The sequence below is a fragment of the Dermacentor silvarum genome, chromosome 10 (genome assembly GCF_013339745.2).
Source record: "Dermacentor silvarum isolate Dsil-2018 chromosome 10, BIME_Dsil_1.4, whole genome shotgun sequence".
Classification (NCBI taxonomy): domain Eukaryota; kingdom Metazoa; phylum Arthropoda; class Arachnida; order Ixodida; family Ixodidae; genus Dermacentor; species Dermacentor silvarum.
In genome coordinates this window covers 126,152,741-126,177,484 of record NC_051163.1, presented here as the reverse complement: position 1 = coordinate 126,177,484, position 24,744 = coordinate 126,152,741, and the positions used below count along the sequence as shown (strand labels likewise).

General features: G+C 45.2%; 1 long non-coding RNA gene across 1 annotated transcript in view; it reads left to right on the top strand.

Annotated features, from left to right (window-relative positions):
• Positions 1–386: 386 nt before the first annotated feature.
• Positions 387–24,744, top strand: part of LOC125940542 (uncharacterized) — a 37,079-nt gene continuing 12,721 nt past the window's right edge. The window contains exon 1 of the long non-coding RNA XR_007463745.1: positions 387–396. This is a non-coding gene — a long non-coding RNA (uncharacterized LOC125940542). The remainder of the gene's footprint in view (positions 397–24,744) is intronic.

Sequence of the window (24,744 nt, the reverse complement as noted above, 5' to 3'; positions counted from 1 at the left end):
GGATGTATACCCGCTTCCCAGGATTGATGACGTAATTGACTGCTTGCATTTGCCTCGTACTTCTCCTCCGTGGATCTGAGGTCCGGTTATTGGCAAATTCCCATGCATTCGGATGACAAGGAGAAAACGGCCTTTGTAACCCCAGATGGTCTGTTTGAATTCAATGTAATGTCGTTTGGCTTGTGTAACGCCCCAGCCACGTTTGAGCGCTTCATGGATACTATTCTGCGTGGACTGAAGTAGGAAATTTGTCTATGTTATCTTGATGAAGTTGTAATTTTTGGCCGTACATTTGACGAGCACAATCGCCGTCTTGACATCGTTCTTACATCTCTTGAGAGAGCTTCGCTCACCTTGAATTCTAAGAAGTGTCACTTCGGCAACCGTGAGACTCTGGTTCTTGGTCATCTTGTCGACAAGCACGGCGTTCGGCCTGACCCTCAAAAGGTCGCTGCAGTTAGCAGCTTCAAAGAACCGCAGTCACTACGAGAGTTGCGAAGTTTCTTGGGCTTGTGCTCGTACTTCCGTCGCTTCGTGCTTAAATTTGCCGACCTGGCTTAACCCCTGACATGTCTACTCACCAAGGACGTGCCTTTTCAGTGGTCAGCAGAATGCGAGTCATCGTTTAAGCAGCTCAAGTTTGTACTGACTTCAGGGCCCTTACTTCGCCACTATGACCCATCTGCTGCAACCGAACTTCACACCGACGCCAGTGGTATAGGCTTCGGGGCCGTCTTGGTTCAACGGCATGACACCATAGAACATGTGGTTGCCTATGCCAGTCGTTGTTTAAGTAAACCTGAGCGCAACTATACGGTGACGGAGCAAGAATGCCTCGCGGTCGTCTTCGCTGTCCACAAGTTTCGCCCGTATATCTACGGACGCCGATTCTCAATTGTCACCGACCATCACTCGTTATGTTGGCTCACCGGACTACGCGACCCATCCGGCCGTCTTGCTCGTTGGGCCATTCGATTACATGAATATGACTTTGAAGTGTGTTGTAAGAGCGGCCGTCGTCACGCTGACGCTGATTGTTTATCAAGGCTTCCCCTTTCGACGGCCGAGTGTGACGTAGACAATTTCGATGAATACCTAGCAGTTGTTGACCCTCTATTTCCTGACCTTACCACCTTTCGCGCGGAGCAACGCAGCGACACCAGTCTGGCTCCTCTATTTATCTCTGAAGCGAATGGTCAACGCCGTTACCTTGTAAAGGATGGCATTCTTTACAAGCCAAATTATTCTGGCAAGGGTGCCCGTTTGCTTCTAGTCGTGCCGACAAGCTTGCGACGGGATGTGCTATAAGTAATGCACGATGACGCTACATCTCGACATATGGGATTTTCCAGGACGTTTCAGCGCACACAAGAACGTTTCTTCTGGCCAAAGATGAGCCAAAGTGTAGCAGCGTACGTTGCGAGCTGTGAACTGTGTCAACGCTACAAGCGCCCAACTAGCGGCCCTCCCGGAATTCTGCATCCCATCACGCCCCCTGCTTCACCGTTTGAGGTAGTTGGTGTTGACCTGCTCGGCCCTCTGCCGCGATCAACGACAGGCAACCGGTGGATTATAGTATGTGTCGATCACCTGACACGCTATGCAGAAAGTGCGGCGATTCGTGCAGCAACGGCCGCTGAAGTTTCACACGTCATGCTCTCATTCGTCATTTTACGCCATGGATCCCCTCGTGTTATTATCACTGATCGTGGCCGGCAATTTGCTGCCGATGTGGTTGAAGAGCTTCTCCGGCTTTCTACGTCTCATTTTCGTCACGCCACCCCGTACCACCCACAGACTAACGGTTTAACTGAACGGACCAACAGAACTCTCATCAACATGCTTGCGATGTATGTTGATTCCGCTCAGAAAACTTGGGACACTGTGTTGACTTTCATAACTTTCGCCTACAATACCGCAAAACACGAGACCACCGGATACAGCCCATTTTATCTCCTATACGTCAGCCAACCGCGTACTGCTCTCGATTCTATCCTTCCGTTCTCCGAAACCGCCGAAACTTCTCTGGCCGAAACACTTTGCCGCGCAGAAGAGGCCCGGCGCATCGCCCGCCTTCGTACTTTTACCTCCCAAGAACGCTCTAAAACCCATTATGACGAGCGCCATCAGCACGTATCGTACGAGAAAGGCGATTTGGTGTGGCTATGGACGCCACTTAGAAAGCGCGGCCTAAACAACAGTTCATGGCCCGTTACACCGGCCCCTTTGTCGTTATGACATGTCTCAGTGATGTCACGTACGTGATTTGTCGACTCTTGTCTACTGGCCACCGCTCAAGTACGACCAACGTCGTCCATGTCGCCCGTCTTAAACGTTTTCACCACCGTAACTCCAACTGACTCGCCCGGTGGGCATCGTCTGCAAAGGGGGGAATTGCTACGATAGGGGAGAACGCTTGAAAGTGAAGGAAGACGACGTGAGTTCGGACTGTGACATCATCGGTCCCTAGGCCTCTTGCATCCATCATTTCCATTATTAAACGCATCTCACAGCAACAATATCAAGAAAATGGCATATGATCCTAAAGTTGTGTAATCACAGGCAATGTTGCAGCACCCCACACATATGTAACAAAAACACCAAATTCGGTTCGTCACCTGCGTTAGCAACGTTGTTTATTGTATCTCTCTTTCTTGTGGTAAACAGTACATAGGCCAAATGGGACGCTGTATCAATGACCGGCTGAGAGAACACTCATACAATGTCAAGAAAAACGTGCGTGACGGTAGGCTTGAATGTCATTGCAGTTCGTGTGACTGTGCACCGTCGTTTGCTCAGTGTACTGTTTCCAGCAGAAGCGGTGATAAACTAACACGTGAAATAATTGAGGCTGAAAAGATTTCGCGACTTGGCTGTGTGTATCAGCACACCATCTGTACACTTGTCAGACAAAGAGTTAACTTTCTTCCTAAGGGTGCGAATTGCGCATGTGCAATGTGGTGACTGACGGCTATAAACATGGGTCAGCGAAAGTAAATATTTTAGTCAAAAGTTGCCACACGTATGTCGTCTTGACTCTGTCGTTACCTACATCCGCACTGCAATTCACCGGTAAATTTGTACGTGCATAGAAACTACTGGCTTGAAAGACTATATAGGGAAACGGGGTAAATAAACGAGAAAGGGAGAAATCACAAAAATGATCCGTCCATGCCTCTCGTGCATGAATTCCCAGACAGAGTGTGCTGGTCTGGGCTGGTTGGTACATCATTAGCACGGGAACAAACAGCGCCAGGACGAGACGAAGTGAGTATGACAGACAAGGAGTGAAGTGTCGCGTGAATTGTAGTGTTGAAGTAGACTGTAGATGTGGACTGTAGTGTCGACTGTAGGGAAGGACTGTAATGTCGCGCGGGCTGTTGTTATTGGGTATTGTCCTTTTTTTAAGTCCTAATGTGCAGCTTCAGATATGTCTACACAATGTCTTTGCAGCCTGCGGAACTCCCACAATAAATGTTTTGTCATCAGTCGAGTGCCTGAGTGTCATGTCGAGCAGGTAACGTGTTGTAGCAGTTGCATCTTAGTTCAGCGAGTCCTCAGCTTTTGTGGACTTCCATGATATAGTTCTGTGGTTCCTCACTATAGCAGTACAAGATGTAATGGCGTAAGCTTTTCTTGAAAAGATGCCACTTGGCAAGCCCGTGCTTTATCAGAGGACAGCTGGGGCGCGCCTTAGCGGAAAAAAAAGACCAGCAAAGGCAGTTTTATGTCAGCTACCTTCACAACAATACAACAAAAAATGACACATATATACAGTCGACACTTAGTAACTTGACCTCGATTAATTTGACTTTTTATTTTCGAACGCTCTGCAATGTCCAAACAAGAAACCACATATTGCTATGGAACAAAACACACTTATTCGAGTGCATAAGCACGTCATTTTGGTGAATTCAGCCTCTACAGTGTCCCCTCATGCGAGCAGTGGCTACTAAGGTTTGAAAAACAAGAAATTCAAAAAACAGCTCTACTGCTTCCCTTGGTTTGAAGCTGTTTTACTTTGCCTTTACTCTTATTTTCAAAACTCAATACAATGAACTACCTACCAGTTAAGTATGTGTTCTATGTATTGACTTAAAGTGAAAAATAATGTAACTGCACACAGATTCGCAAGTGCTACAATGCCTACTTGCATGAATGGGGATAGCTTGCCAAGAATATTAAAAAATGGGAGAGAAAAAAGGAAGCTTACTAGAAAACACTTCAGAACTGTAGTAACTGCAGCACAGTGAATACTGGCCTTCATGTATCATTTCAAGAAGTTTAAGCTCATCAAATGTGTATTTGCCAGTTATTCTGGAAACAAGACAGGAGTAATTGTGAATATGAATGTTAAGCAATGGTAAGCACACTGTGTGCTTACACCTATGACATATTTGGCCCACTACATTTTGAATTATTACATGCGCAGAAGCTGCAGAAGAGTGTAGCATAAACACAAAAAATTCGGAAATAAAGCCTACAGCAGAGTAAACAGTTTCAAAACAAGAAAACCAAAATAAAAAGTGGAAAATAGTGTACTAAGCGAAATTAAAATCTAACTTGCAGCCAAGCGATTGATGCAAAAAAAATATTTATCAGGACATGTTAGGTCAAGTTTTATATAGAACACGATAAGGTGTGCATCACAGCTATGAACACAAATAAACAGCAAGTTGCATAAATATTGGACCTATTTAGTAAACTGTGTTCAGTAACGTCGATTAATTTAGACACGAATGATACCGAGATGCTACTTCTTGGAACACGTACACTACATACATACCTGACCCGACCATCCAGATTATACGTTGCGCTACGGCAGGCATAGCCAAGGGGTCTGGTGGCTCCTCCGTTATGTAGGTACTGTTGTGGGTCACAGCCTCGCCACTATAAAATAAGTTCTGTGTTAATAAATAGCAGTAGCACATAGCTTTATAAAGCTGTCAAATTGTCTACACATGCATGGAGCACCTAAATATAGCCACGAAAGCAATGTTTGCATTAGTGCAGGGTGGCAACAGAGCACAAAGTAGAAGTCACTGATGAATGTCTTGATAATGGGGACCCTTTCATCACAGTAAAATTGTTGACACGCCGCAGCAGCACATAGCAAAGAAATATTTGTTTACAAAACAATTCATTTTTTCATGACTTAATTTAAGCAACTTTCCCCTGTCCTGTTTAGTTACGTATAAGGTATGTCAAAACATCTTGTCTGTAAAAGTACGTTGTACTAGTAGCAAGCTGTGGTTGCTTACACTTTTTTTCTCTAAAACGGTCGTAAACCGAAAACTTCGTAAGCAGAGTATATTTACAACGTCGAAACATTTATAGGCAAGGAAACATCATTGCAATAAGAATCGGTGAAGAGGCAAATGAGTCGTTAATATGCAACTTCAGCAGAAAAGCGGGTGATCACGCACAGCGCGCACATGATGAACACGATTATTTCCGAACGTTATATTTCTCATCGGAAGAAAACGCTTATCAAGATTTTCAATTTCGCATGGAGGCAATAAACTTGCGTAACTAAGTGCTGACAACCAGCGTTCAGCAAGCATCAGCACAGGTTTCACTGTTGTCGCGGGACTTCTATCTCCAACGTTCATGCACGCTATGGACACACGAGAAGCTCGCACAATGCGCGTGTGATTACTTACCTTTTGAATGAAAAAAAAATGGCTGACTAATGGAGTAGCACACGAGGAATAAGGATTATAAACAGGGATAAGGTGCCTCAGAAAGGCTGGCCAACGTTTCGATAGGAGGACCTATCTTCGTCAAAGGTGGCCTCGTCATCCTCAGCGGGTTAGTTTTAAAGGATTAGTGGAGTGACGTCACGTCGATGTCGGCTGTGGCTGGCTGTAAAGAGAGAGACTGAGAAGAAAATGAGCGCTGGCGCTTGACTGGCTAGGCGCGATTTCTAAGACGAGGGGACAAGAGTGGGAGAGCGAGAAAGCGGAAAAAAAAGAAAAAAAAAAACATCAGAGTGGGTTGGGAAAACGATTTGAATGGTACGGCGCGTTCGCAAAGCGCTCTCCAAGTTGCCGGTGCTGCGTCGACGATGTTACTCCCCACATACATGCCGCTGCGTAGTGGACTAGCTGAGGCGCGCTAACACGCATTATTTCTTTGCGACGTCCACCCAACTTTCCACAACGACAAACAAAGGGGCCGCACTCCACGGCATAAAATCGTTGGTCCACATTTGCTTGGCGCGCCACGCATACGGCGAGTTTGCAGCATGACACAAGGTATCGTCGGGCACTTCTGTGCACGCTAACTGCGACCCACTTCATTACAGCAAACACAAAAACACACGATGAAGCTAACGCATCCTTGCGGCCCGCATATACGACCGCCCTCACAGAACACGGAGGAAAAACAACAGCGCCGCCTGTATACTTCTGAGACTGTTGTGGCCTCTGTGATGCCAAAAATATTAACCGGTACACTCACACGCTAAAATTTTGTGCCCGGTTGCACCCAACTAGGTATACTTGTTGCGAGACCAAATAACCAGAGAAAAATCTACATTTTACGCTATAGTTTAGCGCAGAAAGTAATTTTATCACGTATTTTTTACGTTTGAATTGTTTCCGCCGTCTGCAGCCAGCAAAAGCATGGCCTTCGAGATTAGCTAACGTTATCCTTATCTAGCCATCGCTGTGGAGTGATTTTAACGGTTTGGGCTGTCTCGAAGCTGTCTCGAAGCCAATCCATGAGGTTTCGCGATGCTGCCTACTTTTCCTACGCCATCACTTTGTTTTAAATAACTTTCTCATGTCGTCAACATGAATTGTAGCCTCAGGAATTGTTGACACGATATCAGAGGTACACATGTACAGTGTGTGATGTTTCCGTGCGCGTTGTGACTGTTTCAGTCGGAAAGGATCAAATCCACGAGGGTTGATAGCTCGTGTGGCGCAGGTTACCCCCATATCGTCCGCATTTCCTTTCATTTAGGTGTGTTGAATGTGAGCGGGTTGCGCTCCTGTCGTCCGTGCCTTCTGTGTTTGTCGGGCGGCTCGCGAAGATTCCTCCCAAAAAATGTCTCTGCAGCGTGCATGTGTCCTTTGTGGTGTGTGGCAGAAATGTGCTGTGGTGTACGATGTGTTTGCAGCCGTATTGGTGGCTTCTAGTCATTTGCTCTAGTGCCGTTTCTATGATGTAAGCTATACGTGAACTGAAACAACAATGCGCTGTTTTTCATAGAGACAAGTAGATGCATTGCTTAATGTTTCCACTTTTAGGGGCATGTGGCGTGCAAGCACTCGCAAGGTCTTGTGCATTTGGTGCGGAAGAAGGGAATACTTTTATTTGCAACTTTGTCTACTATAGGTAAACCGTTGCAACAATTAGCATTTTCGCCATGTGAATGCTTCTGCCATTTAATTAATATAATTTGTAGCAGTTGTTATTTGTGGAGAAGCACACTAAACATAATTTAACTTTGTGTCCCTTAGAAAATACTCATTACTGCATAACCACTATACAGCCCCATACCTCACTGTATGATAAAGATGAGTGTTCAGTTGAAAATGAAAATATCTTATAATTGCATGAAAGTACACATGCGAAATGCTACAGCAGCCTGGCATCACATTAATGTCAATATTGGTGACATCCGGTAACGTTCTTTGAACGTACTGTTTTGTAACGTTGCTACATTGATAGCATTTACACGTTAAATTGATGTTTACATGCAACGTTGACAAAATGTGGGTGTCGGGATGTTGCTCTGACATTTATTTGTGACATCACTTGAACGTACAGCTGGCAACGTACATTCAACGTTGAGGTTGCCTGTTCAACGTTGCCTGACATTTGTTACAATCAGGCAACGTTTACACAATGTTCTGTGTTACTTGGGATACGGCGCGCGGCGACGATTTCGTCCCCATTGAAGCAATATGGAACCTCACGGCGACGCCGACGGCAGAAATCCGCTTTGGAGTGTCCATATAATTGCTATCGCAACAATATATCCAGAATTGTGAACAGACCCTGTAGTTCTACAGGCTGAGTAGCTGACACCAAGCTGCCATGTACACCGTCACGGTTTCGATTACTCCAGAACTAAGCAAAGTTTTGATGTCGTGATTGCAAAAGCGTTTCACTACATATTATTAATGAACTGGTAAAGATCACCATGTTGCCCTAAAGTATCGCTTGAGCTGCTCCGCAGTGCTGGCGTAACTTTGGATCTGAACTTAGCCCGAATACTGTTTTCTATACCGGATGGTCAATTTTAGCATTTCGCATATTTTTTTTACACTTCACAACTGATGTGTACAATCGATAGTTTGTAATTATGTTAGGGGTGTTTTCATGACGCTCCACAATCATGAGATCATTGCTATGAAGCTGTACAATTAGTTATAGCTCTTTTCGTTGCACTACTCAATTGTTTTAATGTTGACTAAACTTGTTGCACTCATAAAGCACACCTTTTTCAGCATCAAAATAAGCAGTAGCTTAATGGAAGGAAAGATGTTTTCTTGGCGGAAAGATTGTTGTGCGCAGATCTATTGCTTTAATTGCACATGCTGAAGTGACACGTTTTGATTCTCAGTATTTTAATACACTATGTGCTAAGCCATAAAACCGATGTCAGTTGCTAAAATCTTCGCTCTAATTACCATTGCCACAGGTTCGGTTAGAAATAGCGTATATCTGTTAGGTGAAAATGACATTGTGAAAATGCAAGTTAATTTTGGCTAGGAGTCTGCGTGTCATGTTAAAATGGAAGAGGACGGTGTAGTATTTCTGACCAATTCTAAGCCTTGATGCTACAGATAAAAGCGGATTCTCATTTCCATCAACCAAGAGAAACTTTATTACCACAAGAAACGCGTAGGTATTACGTGGAACAAAATCTACTCCTTGTTATAGGCCGATGACGCGCTGCAGGTATGCCGGAGATATGCTCCACCCGGCAAATACGTGATAACGCGCGTTGTGAACAATTGCAGTTGCTGATCCTTGGCCTGTCTGAGTTGCTGAGAAATTTGGCGAAGCCTCTGAAATGGATGTCCATCCAGTAGACTACGCAATATTCTGCGTCTTGACAGCGTCAAGCCTCGCTCTGGGTCTTTACCACTCGAAGCGCGGAAGGAAGAAAGGAGGAATAACTGTCCACACCAACAGTGCTTCTGTTCCTGAAGCACAGCAAGAGGAAGTGTTCCTTGGTGGCCGATCCTTGCCAACGTGGTCCCTCGCCTTGTCTATGTTGGCGTCAGGCGCCACAGGGGTAGGCGTAGTCAGTATGTCGGCCCACCAGTACGCCTATGGCTTACACTTTCTCTGGGACAATGTGGCACTGGCGATGACAACTCCGTGCATTGTTTTTTTCGTCCTGCCGGTTTTGTATCGACTGAAGGTGACATCAGTATTTGAGGTAAGTTCCTCGCTCGTCATTCAACAACACTCGCCCTCTGTGGCACAGTGTTGCCAATTTTTCTTTGGAATTCTTTGCTGAGAGGTGAAAAATACTCAGATTGTTCTTTCGCACGCGAAGCACTATCTTATTTTCTTTGGGAGGCAGTGGCACTGCGTGAGTCTGTCCGAAATAATATTTTTCTGAAAATATTATACATTAGCTCCAATAAACGATTAAAATTATTATTGAATGACCTGAAAGGATATTAGTTTCGGGAATAGCGAGTACATTGCTAGCATGGCCTAAATATAGTACTGTCACATTTTATAAACCATAAAATGCCCGAATCCGTGTTGGGTAGGCATTGTTTAGACAGACAGACGATTTCATGTTTCTGTTCCTAAAAAAATGGTTGGTTTAAAAATGAACCTATTAGGATCTTGTAGAATTTCTCATTTTTTAAAGCCTCCTCGTTACGACCTTTTCACAAAAGCTATTACGCTTTCAATAAGTTTGTCATTAACACAACTTTCTTTACTATGATGAATCCGTTTCTGCAGTCACCTATTGAAAAACCCAAATGCATATTCAAATTCTAGTAAAGGAGAGAAAGTATAGCTGTTATTCGGAAGCTGAGCTTTGTGTCCATGTTACGTACCAGGAGAAGAGGAAAGATCTCTTCAAATCCTTTAACATTATTTTTCTGCAAAGTGTGTGAAAGAAAGCAGACATACTTTTTTCAAGTGTAATAATATATTTTTGTACCCTTCATTCAGTACATCAGGATGCGCTTTGGGAGCACAGTCGGAATCTCTGCCTGCATCATCTACTTTTTCTTCAGCGTGAGTGATCTGATATACAAGCCCCTTCTTATTTCTTATAGATGTGTTCAACGCAGGATTACCTTTTAAAAACGTTTAGAAAACAGGGTAGTAGCACTACCTCAGTGTATTGACGTGAATGAGGAGCATATTAGTCTGATGATTCAAGTTTCGACCTGGTAATTTCGGATCACAGGCATGACAGCCTTGTTCCTGCGGCTATCCATACACCACGGCATTTATATTTGGTGGTTTTCTGCCACTACAACCAACCCGACAGGTTGTCATTGCACCCCTAGGTATAGAATCTAAAGAACTATCAACTTCCCTCGAAATCGCAAGCGCTCTGGTTGGATTGTTCACTGAGGTTTTCATTCTTTTGAGCCTGCGACAGACAGTGTCATGTCGCAGAGTCGGCGAATCCTGCCGTAGCGCCCTTTGTGAGCGGCTAAGTGGAAGTGTGGCCGTCGCTTGTAGAGTCAACCTCGTGCAAACCCATGTCCACGACATAATATGGGCTTGACGGTGGCGATTCAGCACTTGATAACGTAGCTCAAGTCCAAGTGCCACTGCTGTTCACTCTCTGATTGACCTTAGGATTTGCTGCATCTTGTGCCTCTCATTTCTCTTCAAATCTTACATTGCGCCCGCTGTTTTACAGGCTGGGCTGGTCGTTTTGTTCAGCCCTCAGGGCAAGACAGCTCTCCTCTAGCCTCTTTAGGCTTGTGACGTACGCGCGACGACAGACATCATCGATTGGTTTAATGTTTCTGTCTACAGCGATTTCTTTGGCGTCTCCTGTGCCTGTGTTGCTCCGAGGGCGTTTGGCTCAAAGGCGAAGACGTGCAGGATCTCAGCGCGCTGCTGTTATGTTTGATTTTCCTACTTGAGGCAAGTGGAAACCCTTATCAGAACGGCATAAAAATCTGTTCTGGGTCCCCCGAACACAGTCAGCACGGATCGCCTGGAGCGGTTGGGTATTTACAACAAATATGAAGAACATGCCGCCGCGATTCTGATATCACAAAGAGAAAGGCTGAGCTCTACGCCGCAGGGCCGGTCTATCCTCCGACGGCTGGGATACGAACCTCGACCCCTGTTCTGCGGCGACGACACAGACTTGTTATCTCGAAATTTGAGGGACCACCTCTACGTCTCACCCATTCCACGAAACATGAATGCTAAATACCACGCAGGCCGCAGACAGGCCAGGACGAGGGCTCTGCAGAAGCGATTCGACAATGATCCGGCCGCCTACTACACGGACGCGAGTGCCACGACTCGCAGAGACTTCTACACAATAACCGCAACTAACCAAGTCACTACGATAACTTCCACAGTGAAGACTGCACAGCAGAGGCTGCAGCCAATGTTAGAGCACTGCACGGGCTCGGGCTTACCCGAAAGCCCGGGCCCCGCCCGGCCCGTTTTTTCACAGGCTCGGGCCGGGCTCGGGCACGGCATGTGGTTTTGACCCGGGCCTGGGCCGGGCTCGGACTTTCTGGTGGTGTGCATGTAAAGTGCAGCGAGTTATCCTCGCTCGTCTCGACTCTTAAAAACATGTATTTTTCAGGTCTCGGGCCGGGTTCGGGCCGGTTTCGAGCCAGGCTCGGGCCGGGCTCGGGCCGTACGCAAAGTGGTGGCGGGCCGCGCCGGGCGGGTAACGTCGATTATTTCCGGGCCCGGGCCGGGCACGGGTCTCGCCATAAAACTTTTGGTCGGGGCTCGGGCGGGCAGCCCAACGTAAAAACGGGCCCGGGCCGGGCTGAAAAAATCGGCCCGTGCAGTGCTCTAGCAGCCATAGCGTTGGCCATACGGGACGCCGACTTTAAGGGTCAACCGGCTTACATGCTTACGGACTCGCAGGCAGCGTCTCGACTCTTCATGCGGGTAATTATGCCGCCCAGCGCTTCAGGAATACTTCGCTCACGCCTCGACCTTGATCGCGGCATGATGTGGTGCCCAACGCACAACGAACTAGATGGGAACGAAAGGGCAGACCGCATAGCTCGAGGAAGTAACAACCGAGCGGCGGCCAGAAACCTAGAGGAACCTCCGTCCGCAGTGCGCGAGATATTGGAAAATCAGAGAAGGGAGAGACGAACATTCGGCCTTCCGCACTCCAAAGTAACCAGAATACAAGCTCGGGACTGGCGGCGCATCCAAACGAACACATAGTCAGACCTAAATCTCTCATGCAAGATGCACCCGGCGCATTACACAGACACCTGCCCAGGGTGTGGAGCAAAATCCACGCTGGCTCACATAACGGGGGACTGCATGGCTAGGCCGAGAGTCATTAACTCACCCCTTCTAAGGCTGACAGACTTCGTACGGCAGTGGGAGGCACCGCTCGCAAGCGAGGACCGGGCGACCCTACTTGCCCTCCTGGACCAAGCTCAGCGAGCCGCTAGAGCCAGTGGATCCCTGGACTGACGGTCCCCACCCAGACCTGTCTTTAACCCTTTGACCTATTTAATAAAGGTTTTTCGTCCTCCTCCTCCCACTTGGAACCGTAGTCGCTTCAACTACTGCCGTTGCACCGAGTTCACAACCATTCGACGGAACCGCACTCGCGACGTTGCACTTCCATTCATTACCTATGAACATTCAATGAACTCCGTTTGAGTTCACAGTTTTTTATTCACTTGATCTAATGCTTGTATTTGCTGCCACATTCCTTGTTAGCTGAGTCGGCCTCTTAGAAATCACCTTCCCGTATTATTCTATGTACACCTGATCATTCTTGCTTTCTGAAATTATTTTACGAATATTGGAATCTGTCATCTCCTATACCTTCCGCCTTCACCAATTTGCCTCAAGCGGAAACGACGTGGTTTGGCCGTTGTTTTTATTTTATTTCGAAAGGTTGGCCTGAGGCATAATACAAAGCACATCAAAAATACACGAACAGATTTGACTCATTCCAAAAATCCAGAAGTGAATGGTGATATGGTCCATGAATCCGACGTTCAAGGTCGGGTGGGTGGCCAGGCCGAAGGCCTGTTGCCTGTGCGTGGCGGAGACGGCTTAAGTGAAGTCCTGGGCACGTCCATAATCGGTGTGTCACTGTCACATTTTGAATTGTAGTGTCACAAAACGGGCACTATGTATCATAGGGACCGTGGTACTATTGTGCCCAGAGAGAGGTCACGGACAGGATGAGCGTGACCCCGATACGCAGCCTCCGTAACGTAACCTCCTCTCAGCGGATTAACCCACCAGGGAGGTCTGACCCACATGGAGGTATAAGAGCTCGTGTGGTACGTCGGAGGTTTTCTTTTTCTCGCAGCAGTTGTCCACAGGCGTCTTCAGGAAAATGTGGAAGTGGGTACGTTCTGTTCTCCGAGTGGGTTGCCAAATCTGCTTCATGTAGACCCGGCAGGGCTGCTCGAGGCACCCACTGGACGCGTATCACTAAATTCGTAGTGGCAGCAATACGGTGAATGCTATACGAGAGAAGAGAGGACTGAGATACCCTACGTACATCGTGGATGTCTTGAGTCGAGTCCATGCGAATGATGAGCTGAGAATATCGAGCAGCTTGAACAAAAGGAAGCAACGCGGCCAAGCCGTCCCGTATGGCGGCAAGCTCGGCAAGATAAGCCGGCGGTGCAGGATCGGCAATATACGAACACGTCTGGCCTGCCTCTGGTATCAATGGGCACACGAGAGCTATGTGAATCGGGGTACCATTAACACTGGCGTCAATGTATGCTATGAGAGCCGCATCGTCTTGATTATCATCGGTGCGACGAAGTTGGAAAACCTGAGCGTTCGCCTGGCGAGGAACCGGGCTATGCAGATCACCAAGAGGTTATGACCAATTAAGAGACCACTTAATTGTACCCTGTTCCACGGAGCTACATCGGGTGTCGTAGAAGCTGGATTGTCTATTTCATGTCCCATGTACCGGGCCAGTGCAGCAGCCGAACATAGCTTCGATGGCTTAAGGGCGCATGCGTATCGACGTTGGTGCACCATTTCGTCAAGAGTGTTGAGTTGGGACTCGCCCTGTAAGGTTGGCAGCGGAGTTAGACGTGGCAGTCCCGTTATGGCCTGCATTGCTTCCTCATTAATGGCCTCAAGGCGAGCCCATTCTGACTTCGTGAAGTGTTCAAACTGGGCTCTGTAGACGAGTCGTGGTTGTAGTACGGAACAGACAAGAAGACGAGCCATGTCGGTGCGCACTCCGACAGATTTTTTTTTTTGCGATTCGACGTATCAACTGTATCGTTTCTGCGGCTGGTTGCTTTGCCGTGTTGACCCACGGTCCCGCAGATCCGGAGGCATCAATTTCAAGGCCGAGTACACGGAGATTGAAGCCTCGTGTAGTGGCTGCTGATCCACATTTAACAGACGAGACTGGAGTACCAGTCGACGGCGCCCATACTTGTTCGCTACTGACATGTACGTTGTATTTTCCTTGGAAATTTCAAGCCTATCTGAGCACACCAGTTATGTGTTACGTGCAGGGCCTCTTGAAGCGCTTGTTCTTGGCGGCAGATTTCAGGATGAACTAACCAAACGGTGAAGTTATCTGCATACATTACGTCTTGAACGTTACGTATCGTCGCCAGGTTCCAAGCTAGAGGAAGGAGGGTGATGTTGAAAAGGACTGGTGCGCGCACATATCCCTGTGGGGCACCCCGATGTGTGACGAACTGACCTGCTGCGTGGCCAGCCAGACGAATGGAGTAGGTGCACGCGTGCAGGAAGGCTTGGACGAATGAGCAGACACGGCTAGGGAAGTGAAGTCAATGGAGAATAACATCAATTGCTTTGTGACTCACATGGTGATACGCTTCGCGGATTTCCATTGCCAGAATAGTGCGAATTCTTCGGGAGTGGCCTCTGATGAGAACCATACAAGAAAGGTACTCAAGGCCATCCTCGGTGCCTAGATGAGGACTTGACCCAATTTGGCCATGATGATACCAGGAGTATCGCTCGAGCCACCATGTAATACGTGTCGCGAGCATACGCTTCATCAGGTTGGTACATGTCTTCTGCATTGGTGAAATGCAGAAGACATGTACCAGCATTACAGAATCCTTGGTCTATTAGCTAGCCTACGTAAAAAAGATAACCTTTACCGAATAGTTAAACGACGCCCGTTTAACATTAAACTGAAAGCTCGCTATAAAATCTATTGTAACATCCTAAACAGGCTGCTCAAGGTTGCCAAAAGAAATTATTATGAATTCAGAATAGCAGAAGCCGGCACCGATACCAAAAGACAGTGGAAAATAATAAATTCCTTCTTTAACCGATCCAGTCAGGATAAACCAATAAGTAAGCTTCATTTATCCGACGCCACGTATACGCAACCAGTAGACATCGCCAACGCAATAAATGAGTTTTTCTGTGACCATACTTTACATGATACCAATGATACTCATTTAGCATTTCAGCGCTGCTTACAATCATTTTACTTATTTCCAACTGGCCAAGATGAAATGATCAATGTCATTCATCATTTAAAGGTTACAGGAGCAGGTCTGGCCGAAATCAGTTCAATTACCATTAAATTAGTAGTTCATCTTATCGCCCGCCTCGTTAAGTTATGTTACGAATTTACCACTTAAAAGTGGAGTATTTCCAAGTGAACTGAAAAAAGAAAAAATATTCCAGTATTTAAAAAGGGTGACCGCTCCTGCATTTCTAATTATCGCCCGATAGCAATTCTTCCTTTCTTTAGAAAAGTTATCGAAAAATGTATTGAAAAGCGCCTAACTAAATACTTCTCAAAATTTAACGTTCTTTCACCAAATCAAATTGGCTTCAGGGTAGGTTCTTCGACTATGCTTTACTTTCTTTCACAGATAAATTAAAATGCGCCATAGATGCAGCCTTCTACGCCGGATCAGTTTTTATCGATCTATCCAAAGCATTTGACTCAATAAGTCACGTCATCTTACAGGCTAAACTACGGGCAGTAGGCGTCGCTGGCCCTGCACTAGAACTTATAAAAAGTTACCTAACAGATAGACAACAGGCTGTGCATTTTAATTCTTCACTTTCTAAATTCAGAATAAACAATAAAGGGGTTCCGCAGGGGTCAATACTTGGCGCACTTCTATTCCTGCTTTATGTAAATGATTTGCCTGGCTGTCTATCAGAAACTGAGGCCTTCCTTTACGCCGACGACACCACTTTACTTGCAACCGATCGTTCACTAACGTCTCTGACTGCTAAGCTAAATACTGATCTGAGCAATACTTTATAGTGGTGTCATCTTAACTCCCTAAAAATAAATCCTGCCAAAACGTCTTTTATGCTTTTTCATTCAAATCATAGGACACCTGAATTCATTGCCACTGTCAACCTAGACAACCTAGAATCACTTCAGTAAATGAATGTTCATTTCTTGGTATAATTCTAGATTCTAACTTAAAATTTACAAGGCATATTGCCTATTTGAAGCGCTAACTTGCTCCTGGTATTAGAATTCTACTTAAAGCTAGGTATTATTTTAGCAAAGCACCATTGCTAATTCTGTAATATTAATTTATTCATAGCCATATCAATTATTGTATTACATCGTGGGGTAATACATATCCAACCCATATAGCACCGCTACAGCATTTGCAGAATCAGGCCATCCGGATATTATCGTTCAGCTCATTCTACTGCAGTGCTTCTGATATGCTTCAAAACCACAATCTACTGCCAATAAATAAACTTGTTAAATATAACTTGGTCGTAATGTTATTTAAAGTAATAAATAGTCCTCCCCCAGTAAATATATATTCGGACTTGAAAGCACAGGGTTTGAAGTGCACAAGGTTTGCAGCTAACAACAATTTCCTATTCCCACTAATACATACTAATTATGGAAAACAATCTGGATATTTCACAGCATTGTCTACTTGGAACAGCCTCCCACTAGATGTCAAGCGCTCTTCTTGATGAGGTCTCTTCAAGAAAACCTGATTCACTTTTCTACTAGAAAAACAAGATTGATCACATATCTAGTCTATTCACTTCACTCCGGCTAATTTATCTTTCGTTTCTTTTTCCTTTTATGATTTACAATTATGCACACAATAAACTTTTTTCGTTCGTTGTGAATGCTTTAGCTACTACCTTAATTGTACTAATAGTTAGTGACTCTCTATTATTTCCAGTTTGTACTTCATATACTTTACCTAATATTCCACTTAGTGAATACTGCATTGCTGTTTTATGTTATATATTAGCACAAATGTATATTTTCTGTCAGGAGGTCCCCTTTCAGCTACATGCTCTGGGACCTCCTTCTGTATACTTATGCAAGCATGTATTCTACTTACGAAAGAAAATAAACTGAAATAAACTGAAACTGAAGTGTTCATCCGCAGAGCTGGTTTTCGGAACGACACTTTCTTTGCCTCAGAAACGACATCAGCTGAGCTACACTCTTACGCCGACCGCCTGCGAACTACTATGGCTACTGTCGTACCACCGCCGCTTCGTCAGGATTGCAAGACCGTTTATCTGAGCCCATCATTACTTCATACCAGCCATGTCTTCATCCGTCACGATGCCACTCGCACTCCACTACAAGCACCCTACGACGGTCCTCTTGAAGTCGTCAAGCGCGAGCTTAAGTACTTCACTCTCCTTGATAACGGACGCGAAGAGACGATATCGATAGACCGTTTGAAGCCAGCTCAGGTGGACGCTGGCAACGCCATCCCAAGCAGCTAAACCGCTCGTCGGCAATGCCTTCATTGCTAGGGAGGGGAGGGGGGGGGGGGTCCATGTAGAGGACAGTGTGCTTCGCGCCCGCAAAAGAAAACAAGCTCGACATCATGGCCGCAACATCACTCTCACTTGGAGCCACGGTGTTAGGATATAGCCACGGGAATCTTTGCCGAGCCATTTATAATTTTCGTTGTGACAGAAAAAGATTGCCGTATTAAGATTTTCCCATTTTCCATGATTGATTTATTTATCCTTCAATAAATTCTTGATTTAGGAAATTCAAAAAGTAATGTCACAAAATCACAATTATATTAGTATTAATGTTATTAATCAAAGTTTATGTCTATACTTTAGTGTATTTAATTTATAATTAAATTCATATTAGTACTCCTAAGGCTGACTAACTTAGTACAGACTACTTAATTCTTTTATTACCGGTTCGTTTCCCATCTTCAATTATTCATGTATTTTCCTTTATTTTTTATTAATCACTTCTAAACTAATTTATTTGAAATTTCGATCATAATACCACCGGGTTCGTGGCCTATCCCCCACAGTGGGTTGTGCCATTGATTGAGGCTTCATCATCATCATCGTCAGCTTAGGTGCCCGACAAATAAATGTTTGCTTGTTCCGAGTCGTCTGTTCTCACAGGGGAATTAGGACCGTGAAGTGTGATTAGGCACATGCGACCGCTATCTAGGTAGTGAGCAGCGACGACCTTGTGTGTAGGACACGATAGTTCATGGAGGAGCTTTTCAGGTTCTTTGTCATGGTCAACACCATTAACCACATAGCGCCTTAAATCAGTACCACTGGCGAGGTATGCCTGGACTGGAAGGACACATTCTTCTGAGACTTGCATGTGTTGCAGTACTTCTAGCATATAAACTAGTGCCATAGCAGGCACCCATACTGAGATGGCATTGGTAGGTTTGTGTAGGGCGAAACCTTGAAATCTGGACGTCTCGAGGCAGACATCCAGAGCCACTTGAATGGTACGATTGGGCAGAGTGGACCTGTCGTATCTAGCGCGAGGCTTGATAACGATGTCGTTGGTGACATTGGAGGCGTATGTGTCGGTAGAGGGGGTAGGCGTTGTGATAAGCGAAATTACTTTGGCGCCGCTGGAGCTGCATTTCCATCCGCTGGAGGGCTACTAGGTTCCGTCGTTCACTTGGCCGAGGTGTGCCCCTTGACTGCAGGGCGGCTGTGCTCCGTCCTGGTGGTACCCACCCTCAGGTTACTTTCTTCGCACTTTGCACTCAGTCCCCAAGATGGAGACGCTCCTGGCAAGAATGGCAGTTGCATCGGTAACGTTCCGGACCTTTGACACAGTGGACGACAGCTTCGATGCTCCGTGCAGAGGTGGCGAGTGTCACGGGGGCACTCCCACTCGCAAAGCCGCACTAGAACTCGGGCTGGACGACGCCGCAGGAGGGTATAGATGCCGACGGACCTTGTAAATAGGCGAAAGTAGTGATTATTGACCGCCAAAGCGGTCAACAAAAACATCATCAACAGCGTTCCAGTGGCACGGAAAACACCAACAAACGGGGCGAAAATCCGGAGCTACGGAAAAATACGGCCGATCAGAGCGAGCGCTGGAGGCGTTTCCCTTGGCAGTAGTAAGAAAGCGCAAAGTGACACTTTTATGGTGGAAGACAACACCTTAGCTGAGCGTTGACTATTCTTGTGCAGTACAGCCATGTGTATTATAGCAGCTATTATTACAGCTATGGATACCATTGCAGTTATGGCTATTCGGTAACGGAGGCCTTACGTGAACATAGGCCTGGTATAAATACATGCTGCATTGACATTTAGTGCCTATCACGCATTCGCACAGACTAAAAAATACAAAACTACAGCACAATCTTCCTTCAATCCTAAATAAAAACAAACACTGTACACTTCAAAACTTCAATTGCGAGCACTTTTGTGAAGATAAGATAGTTGATATATGTCACTTATATTTGTATCTGTTTCTTCTGCATCGATCTCATACAGTTCTTGCTTTATTTCATTTTTTATTGATGCTGACCTTGCTAGAAGCGCATTTATATTACTATATCGGCTTTTTTTGCATTTGCTTCTTGCTGGGTTACATTGCCTGCCTTTTAACGGCTACCTGGGCCCCTGTCAAGCTGTGGATGCAGCTTTTAGCCCAGGTAGTCATGCAGTGCTATCTGGTGAATACAACGATGGAATGGTTGACTTATTCATGCAATTGCATGCCCTGCTTGTTCACCTGCCGCATAACATTTGTTGCAATTTATATAAAAAAGCAAATTCGCCTTAGATTTAATTTAAAATACATAACTTTTTTCAGGAAACACTTGGAGCTGTGAGCATTTACAGCGCAGCAGTCGGGGTGTCCACAAGTAAGATTATTTTCGTCTTTCAGTCTTTAATCACTATAGTGCATGTTTTCACAGTAGATATACCAACGTGAGGCAGTCTGCCACGTGAACGTTTTTTCATAAGTATGCACTTATGATTACGAGAGCAAGTATTTGCACACTGAAGCGAAATTTTGTTGTCGCCGTAGCCGTGATGTTAGGCATAATGTCAATGTGCGACAAGAATGCGCTATCCGCGCCGTGTGCTACGGGTGCGAGGGTGAGCCAAGAAAGATGGTTTGATGTTTCCGGTCTTCCCTTGCGGTTAAAGTTGGAGGTCACGAGATCAAGAATGCGCAAGGGAAAAAGAGCGCACGTGTGTTGTAGGTACAGAAAGTACAGAAAGAAACAAGGTACAGAAAGTGTATTGAAGGTACTTTCGCCGCGCCAATAGTGTGAAGATCCAGAGTTGAAAACCCGTAGACGACGACGTACATAATAGAGATATACACAAGCGGCGCCACTTGCACCAAAATTTATTTCAAGAAACCGCCATTAATTATGCATAGAGCGCTGTCACAGTTCACCGGTGCGCAGTCACGTTCAATAAAGCAGCTATTTTGCCAATAATGACTGCAATGTCCCACTCACGTAACAATCGCCTGCTTCAATGATTCCTTTTGCCTTAATTAATAATCTTACCCATTTATCATGGCTTCTGAAGACCACATAGCACGCAGAAGGCTGGCGCGCAGTTACAATAATGACAATAAATTGCCAGGTGACCCTATCTGCCATTTCTAACCGTGCTAAAGATCATACATGGTTTTAAGACAACCATTGATGAAACTTCAATGCCATTTGCCCGTCTCACTGCTTCTTGTCGCATGTAACCTCTGTGCGTTATCGTCCTCAAATAATGGCAACCAATGCAATGTTTTATTTCAAATACACTTATATAACATTGACTCCTACTTGATATATGCGATTGTGCCACCATTTGCTGGGAGAAAAAGGGAGAAAGAGGAGCTGATAGGCAGAGAGTTTAGGCAGAATAATTGTCTGGTTGGCTACTCTGCACAGAAAGATTGGGTAAGGAGAAAAAATAAAGCGATAAAATATAAGCAAAAAGACCTGTCCACACACTACTTTTTTGTGGTATGGTCTGGGATTACTATAGTCTTGTACAGAGAATACTTTCTTCACAAATGCCGATCACGAAACCGTCTTTCTGTGTTGCCTTGTCTACAAGCATTGCTTCCATGCATTCTATTTCTCTTCATCAAGTGCTCGGCTTCCCGCTCATAGCGTGCAACGTGATGATCGGAGTTCTTGGAACCATTTATACGGCACTGGTAACTATTCGTTTTATTGTTGTTTTTTGGTTCCTTGGTTTAATTTTGTTAAGTAAACTTACTAAGTTATGTAGCTATGTTTGGTAAAGCTTCTGAAGGAAACGTCGTGCATGAATCAGTAACAAATGGTGTTAAGATATCAGTAACATTACGATGACTGAATGCTTGGTAAAGTGAGGCATGTGTCAGAAGTGTGCGCGGTTAAGTGCTAAAAGTCGCTTTCTTGTTGCCGACATATTAATTTAAACTGCTCAAAACAAAGCGACGTGTAAGCAAACTTCGTTGTAAAGGCTATAACTTCCACCAGTAAATAATCTTGAATAAATAATTATCGCCAGTCATTTCTGAACACGACAATGACGAAGCGCTGGTGCCCATTGCACATTAGCTTAGTGACTGGCGTGCCTCAGGCGTCGATAGCTATTTGGCTCAACTGATGAGCTACTCCGTGTTAATATTGCGATTCTTCTTTTACCCCAATATATCATCGCGAACTACATTAGGTACAGATCCGTCAACATGCAGGTGTCGGAGCAACCCACTTAGCCCTGCGACTTTTGCCCTCGGGCTCTAGTTTCTCTGGACCAAAATACACTACTTGTCATGCCACTCAATGAAAGTAATCCTTCCTAGCGTTGTCATTTAAGGAGCTATCTTTCTTAGAATGCGCGGGAAGAGAGGCGCTCACTTATAACTCCAAAACCTTTTCTACTCTTGCGATTGTGATGCATAAATTTTCGCATCAAGTCTGGGTCAATGTGAAATCACGCATGCACTAAAAGTGTTTATATATATATATATATATATATATATATATATATTGTGAAAGAAATGCTCACCCGTGTAACAACAACAAAAATACTGTTATTTTACGGACGTTTCGGCCGGTGGTCCGGCCTTGATCAGAGTGCATGAGAATGCACAATTCCCAAGGCGTCGGAAAGTCACGTCGAAAGGACATGTGGCTGCAAACAAAGTGTAAGGGGGAAAATATAAAAATAACGAACTGAAACACGTTTAAAAAAAGAAAACGCGTAACTAACAGATGGACAGAGGACCACGCGTGGATGGCTACAATGAGTCACGGTGGTGGAGGCGTTGTCCTCGCCGTGGAAGAAGTGAAAAACAAGAAAGAAAGAAATCACGGTGGAAGAAGAGGGAAAAGAGGGGGGAAAACAAATGTGGGTGGCTGTGATGAGCCGCCCCCAGGCAGCGCGTTCCTGAGTCTCGAGGGACCACCATCGTTTAAGATAAGAAGACGACACTCTACTGCGGACAAGCCGTGCGAAGGGGGGATGCGACACAATACAGCGTCTACAGAGTGAAAAAGAGCATATGTGGACGTGTCAGCACGAAGCAAGAGCGTTCGCTATGGATCAGATAAAATGTCAGTACTCTCAAAAATTAAAGCCAGGAAATTTTCTCGCGACAGTGTTGGTCCTCATGACAACCGGCTGGGATGAAAACATGATATGCCTCCCATACCAGCAGCCTTACATAGCAACAAATCGATTGATAACGTTGTCAAGCTGTCTAGTATTCAACTTACCGCAGTCGAGCTTAGCCCCCTCTAAAAAGGTTTAAATTTTTGCCCGGCCACTGGCGGCTTTAGTGAACTTCAGCTTCTTAAAGATTTAGAGAACTTTGCAAGAATATTGAGACTTCGGGAATACTTTTATGACCATCCTAAATCAGAAAAAACACGCGATGCGCTACCTAGCGGTGAGCACTAGACTCTTCCTCCACAGCGCGACAAGTGTCTGGATATATGTATTAAAGCTGTACAACGCGATATAATTCAGGCGTACAAAGAACAAGTTACATTTCGACGCAGTATCTCTATTGAAGAAAAAAGGGCACTGGATGAATTCTTCTTCTTTCTGGGGTTTTACGTGCCAAACCAGTTCTGGATGAATTAAACAGCAAGCAATATCTTGTAATTAAACCTGTTGACAAAGGAGGTGCCATAGTGACTATGGACAAAAATGACTATGTTAAGGAGGCCAACAGACAACTGACTCTTCATTCTCTCAAACACTAACTTCTTATCCTACTAAAGATTTTGTACTGGAGATCAAGAATAGAATCACGCAGCATGTAAAGGATAAGAAGATGGATACGACAATCGGCAACTCTCTAATACCGTTGAGTCCGTAGCAGGAAGATTTTATCTCTTATCCAAGATTCATAAAGAAAACAACCCAGGCCGACCCATTGTTTCCGGTGTAGGCACTGTCACTGAAAACATATCGCGCTACGTTGACAGCTTAATTCACGCAATACCAAGTACATTTTCGTCTTTTGTAAAGGATACCAGAAATTTTCTTTCTTGCATCCTAGCATTAGAAGTACCTCCTGAATGCTTACTCGTTACACTCGATGTTAGTCCTCCGTACACAAATACCCTCATTCTGATGGAATTAGGGCGGTGCTATCAGCATATGAAGATTCTCCAGTCGATAAGCATGTTGACTGCTACACGAAACGGACACTTCTTAAGTTAGTTCTCGAACTAAACAATTTTGAATTTAACGGGGCTCATTACGTGCAAGTAAGCGGAATGTCAGTGGGAACGAGAATTGGTCTTAATTACACCAATATTTTTATGGCTGTACTAAAAGAAGAATTTCGTCTCGCAGCATAAAGCCACTCTGCTACAAGCGCTTTGTCGATGACGTCTTGATGATTTAGACGCATGGGGAAACAGATCTCTTAAAATTTATGCGTGACTTCAATCGTGCTCATCCCACTATTTCCTTTTCTCACCACCACTCGCAGGACAGTGTTAACTTTCTGGAGGTAAGTGTCTCACTGTGTGGATTGAAGCAGATTAACTACCAAACATTACAGGAAACCAACGGACACCCACCAGTACTTGCATTTCTATAGCGGGCACCTCAGACCCTGTGAGACGGGCATTCCGTACAGCCAAGCCAGCCGCTTTAAGCGTATATGTTCAAACAAAGATGAGTTCAGTGCTAGTTCTGCGCTAATAAAAGACGCCCTTCTGAAGCAGAAATACCCGGAGCAGATAATTGATGATGCTGTAAACAGAGCTGGCAAGCTCAACCGGGCCGACCTACTTAAAGCTAAACCGCCTAATAGTAAACAATGGCCAAATTTATTCCTTACCCACTCTGCGTCGGTGCCGA